The following is a 5,472-nucleotide window of genomic DNA, read 5'->3' on the forward strand; positions in this document are numbered from 1 at the left end:
ATTAGAATATCAATTGTTATTACTTTTTTTTTTATGTGTGTTCCTATTTTTGTTAATTTTAGTTGAAAATGTTGTGTTGTTGATTTTTGTTTAAGGCTTTTCTAATTGAATTACTGATATGAAATAATAAATCTACTTAGAGTGTTAGTTTTTAGTGGGACTTTTTTCCTCTTTTTTTTTTTTTTTTTTTTTGTTTTGTTATATTTTATATTTTATTGATTTTAGGTTTGTTGTGTTTTGCAGGTTGATAGGTGTGTGAATTTGTTGGATCTGAACTATTTATTTTTGATTATATTATATGCATAAAAGAAAATTTTAAAAGTTGTACATGAACCGCGCTAAGGGCGGATATGTTTACTAGTCAAAATAAAATAACAAAGTGACGCAAACCAAGCATTAGCTCAGTCTGTTTGTATTATTTTTCTTTCCGCCGAGATGCTATATTAATTTATGTTTTAAAATAGTTAATTACTCAAAGGGCGATCGAATTTATAGTTTTTTTTTTTTTCCGTAAAAGTGACTAAACTATTCTTTACCGCTATAAAGTCACTCGACTTATAGATAGTCTCTCAGAGAATAACTATGACCGAAAAACCAACTAAATCTTAGGGAAAAACTACACAGGCAAATACATACCATGTTAACTGAGATGCTATGTTAAATATATCTAGATCTAAAAGAATTTATCTCAGCATTCATGGTCCGTCATTCTAGTTAATGAAAAGAATTCATCAAATAAAAATGGCAAAAGTTAGATGTACACTAGTACTTGTTAGTTGTTATTAATAAGTGATTCGCAGCTTAAAATCAGAGTAGATGGATCAAATGGAGGTGTCCTGATCCTTTAGAGAGAAGACTCAGTTTTTACCTAATACTAATATAAAGGACTCCTATTATCCCATTCAAAGTTAGATGCTGCATCATACCAAGTATTGCTTCATTCATAATTAAGTGCAATTTAGATAAAGAGGATCTTACAAAATTAAATAATAAGAAAATGAGAAAGAGGATTTGAAACACACGACAGTGGCTAGTATAATAGTCTCAAATAGCAAGTCTTTTGTTTCATCACTTGTTCTGAATGAAAGAAGCATAATGCATCATCATTTCTTTAGCTTTCTCAGATTCAGGTTTGTATATCTGAAACGAATGACCTTCTTCGAATTCAATGAACTTCAGTTCTCCTTTCCATCCACTTTTCTTCACACCGCATCAACAAATCGAATCAATGTTTCTCTGGGAATGTCCTCATCATTGTTTGACATACAATCCAAAAGTCTTGAGCAGCCGAGCCCTGATAAACAGGGAGCATTTTTAGCAAGTGGATTAATCATTGGGCTATCAACGGGAGATAATCCTGATTCTAACGGTGGACAAATATTGATCCAAATCTTATAAGGTATACCCTCTCGATCGATGTTTTCAATCAAGAAGTATGGAAAAGCAAGAATTGAAATTTGTATTTTCACACCGCAATTTAAACTTACTCTTCCGGCTCTCATTGCCATGATAAAAAGTTAAAAACTATGTTGCCCCCAGCACTGTCACCAGCTAAGAAAACTCTACCAAAATCACCATAGGTTTTAATCCACAGGTGATGATTAGTAAAAGTTGTGGTGGTGTCCTTATTAGCATGAAGTGCAGTCCAGCAATCTTCGAAAATTGTGGGCACGTCATTCTCTGGGGCTAAGCTGTAGTCCACTGAGATGACAACGGCATTTAATTCAGAAGCCTAGAGGTTCATGTAACGGCGAGTCCAGTTGAAGAAGGCAGATTCAATAACTAGTCCTCCACCGTGATAATAGATTAAGATGGGAAGGTTCTGGTTAATAGAGACGTTCTTTGGAAGATAAAGCCTGGCGGAGACAACCGGAGAGATGGTGATGTCTTTGGAGGCTACGCCTGTGGCTGGGTCTTCTGCTGACGGAGGAACGTGGTGTGCACCAAATACATCATAAAAACGCCCGATTTGACCCTTTTTATATACTCGGAAAAAAGGCTAGACATTGTGACCACCTCATTGTTGATGGAATCCATGGTAACTCAAATCAATGAAAGCGTGTTGCCAGACTTACGAGTTGGACAACTTTTGTTTGTGTTAGAAATTATAGTCATCTTTGCGTTTTATATCGTGGGATTGGCCAAATTTTCTCTCTTGTGCTAAGTAGTGAAAGCAACGTTCAACCACTTATTGATATTGTTTGACATATCTCACTCTATCTCTTTGCAATTACTAGTAGAGAAAGCAACTGCTCAACCGCGCCAGGCAAGAATGGGACGATATTGCAATTGACTTAGATACTCTAATAACTACTCTATGATGGTATCCACATTTTACTAGTAGATAGGTGTTAATAAACGAAATACTACTACTTAGTAGTGGCCAGCTTGAGATTTTCTGGGATTTAATTATGGCTTGCTCTTGTGGTTGTTTCTTTTTTTTGAATTACTATTCGGTTGTTCGATACTCGCATTTGTTACACCCCGTACCTCGGAGAAGCACTGATTAAATTTGAATGTAAGTATGTCGAGCTATGGCTAGGTAAAACAACTTTGGAGTGTGAGGAACGAAACATTATTAAGTATATGGTTTAAGTAAAGGATGAATTATGATCTTCTGAAGTCATAACCAAGGAAAAGACGACCTTGGAGCCAAAGGACATGACCATTATCAAGTATGATTAGTGATAAATATCATGTAATCAGAGTTTCGGAAGATTTTGGGACCAAGCAAATCAACGAAAATAAGTTTGTCGAAAATTTGGAACAAGTTGGCAAAATTAAGGACAGAATTTTGGGTCAACTTTGGAGGGGTATATATCCAGGTATATGGGGAGTTTTAAGGTGTTTCAAAAGCCTAAAATGAATTTCGTCAAGTCTAGTTTTCAACGCAATAAATTTCTCATCAATACGACGTCGGAATAAGAAATTATGGACGGCGTTACAAGTTGAGGCCGACGGAAGCGGAGAAACGACCTTGCTACGGTGCCACGGTAATGCGAGCTTTGGCACACATATAAGGGCGAAACCCCATTTTTCTGCACAAAAATTTCCAAAGATTCCAGAAAATTCAGCCAAGCAAGAGAGCATATTTACCTCATAAAAGTGATTTTAAGTAATTTCAAGTGATGGAATATTAATCGAGGTTCAGGCAACATGTAGTCGCGCTTATAATATCGTTTTGCGGTGTATTTTGGCTTGGATTCAAGGTGGATATTGGTGATAGTATTGTTCTAACAAAGAAAAGGTATGAATCTCTCCTTATTGGTATTAATTTCGGCTTCTTTACGGAAATAAAGTTATTAAATAGTCGTATCACAAGTTGGTTAGTTGAGAAATTTAGAAAACATCGTGTGGGATGTTTTCGGAAATATATTGGCATGGATAATGGTGTTGATGATTTTGGTATTGTTGTTGTTGATTGGTTGTTGATATTATGATTTCGGGCTAGGCATATAAACAGGGGAGATCTTGCCAAACTTTCGACGAGAATCTAAATGGATTTTAATTAAAGGTTTGAAAAGTGCGTGATGTGATGAGGCTAACAATAGTATGAATGGTCGTATATGTAGATTATGAGGCTACGAATGATCTTAAGTGAATTGCAAAACGGGAAGTAAGTTGAAGTCGAGGTATCTTTCGGTATGTTAAGGCTATTCTCTTCCTTTTAAAGGCATGATTCATTTCCTATGAACGCATCGCGCCTTCCATGTACCTTATTTGCGAAAATACTAGCCGGTTCATGATTCTCGAAATCCTTATGATGCTAAAGGCAGATATTTTCTATAAGGACCATGATGAGGATTATGATGATCCCGTTACGGAGATTAAAGTTATGGTTTTAATGTCATTATGAGATTCTTGAAATTTTGGTTTCAAGATTTTGATTATGTTTGTTGATGTTGATCTCATTTTGCTGATTTTTGCTCAAAAGGCATGATTCTCTGTGATTCCGTATATGTTTCCATAACTCTCTTACCTCCAAAAAGTTAAAAGTTCATGATGTTAAAATTTCCTATGACACTTGAGATGTTTTCTATGATGAACATGATGATGATGATCTTAATTCTAGAAATTCCAAAAGCTTATGATTTTAATGCTATTATGAGATTATTGAGCTTATTTCATGATTGTCTCGATTTTATTCATTGTTGTTGATCTCGCATATAATAATTGTTCATGAGGTGGGATAAACGATAATGATTGATCCTGTCTATAATCGGAGGACTCACCAGGCCTTACGTCACTCCGTTATAGTTGTGGCTTTACAGTTGGGCTCTCATGCATGCTTTATATATATATGTATGTATTTTTCTCCCGAGCCGCGCTATAGTCGGCGGTCACACTGTTGTGCGGCCGGCCCCGGTCGGTTGGTATTACACACCGAGTCCGGAAAAGGGGGTGCGATCATTACGAGTCCCGAAAGGGCCGGTGCGATTACACAGTCACAGAAAAGGAAGCCCCACCAGATCCCGAAAAGGCCGGGTACGTTACAGAGTCCCGAAAGGGCCCGGGTCGTTACACTGCAAGGTCAGAAAAGTAGGGTATGTTATAATGATATTATATATATATGTATAAGAAAAAGTTTTTTTTTTTTTAAGGCTAAGCATGCGTGGCCATCCGCCTTATGAGGCATCCGGATGTACGAGTTATCTCGCTTTATTCCTCTTACCTTTCATATCTATATTATGTTGTTATTCATGCCTTACGATACTCGGTACATTATTCGTGCGCGTCCGCTTCGCGGGCTGTTTGCGCGTGCCACGCGAGCGAGGAGACGGATCGGACCGTAGGTGTTGTCGGCGGATTCTCGAGCACTCCACTTTCTTGGACTAACGGTCTATTTGGTATTGTCCTTATGATCATTTGTAATCTATGTAGAGGCTCGTAGATATGTGTGTACGAGTTAGATGTTTTGTAGCTCCCACCGGTTCATATTATGGTATAATATATTGGTAGCCTTGTCGGCCTTATTTTTGAGCTCTTGATACTTTACTTTTGTTAGCCTTGTCGGCTTTATGATATACGTTATAATGTGGTGACCTTGTCGGTAGTTTATAACACGTATGTCTTGAATGATCGGATATTCCTATGTTAGGCCTTTTGTGTGCGGTGTTTTTTGAGTTATAGGTTATAATGTTCAAAGTAACGGATACGTCAGGTGGTTCCCGGCCTACGGGTCGGAGCCCGTCATACTCCTGGTAGGGGTGTGACAGCATTGGAGTCCCGACTACTTTTAAATTCGCACGACATAAGATCTATCCGAGGAAAAAGCATTCCCTAACTAGAAAAGATAAACGGGCGTCGTTACATAGGATCCTAGTAGTTAGCTGGGAAAAGAGGACTAAATGAAGATATTCACTTATGGAATCATGGGGCATTTAATTATAGGTGATGTTTTAGTTTTAAAATTGAAGGGAGGTGATTTAAGTTTTAATTATTGAGTAGAGGTGACTAAATTTAATTAGTGAT

At 37.2% G+C, this 5,472-nt stretch overlaps 1 pseudogene; it reads right to left on the minus strand.

Annotated features, from left to right (window-relative positions):
• Positions 1-920: 920 nt before the first annotated feature.
• The window catches only part of LOC132053815 (2-hydroxyisoflavanone dehydratase-like), a 6,780-nt pseudogene continuing 2,228 nt past the window's right edge, over positions 921-5,472 (minus strand).

This window comes from Lycium ferocissimum, chromosome 4, assembly GCF_029784015.1.
Source record: "Lycium ferocissimum isolate CSIRO_LF1 chromosome 4, AGI_CSIRO_Lferr_CH_V1, whole genome shotgun sequence".
Classification (NCBI taxonomy): Eukaryota; Viridiplantae; Streptophyta; class Magnoliopsida; order Solanales; family Solanaceae; genus Lycium; species Lycium ferocissimum.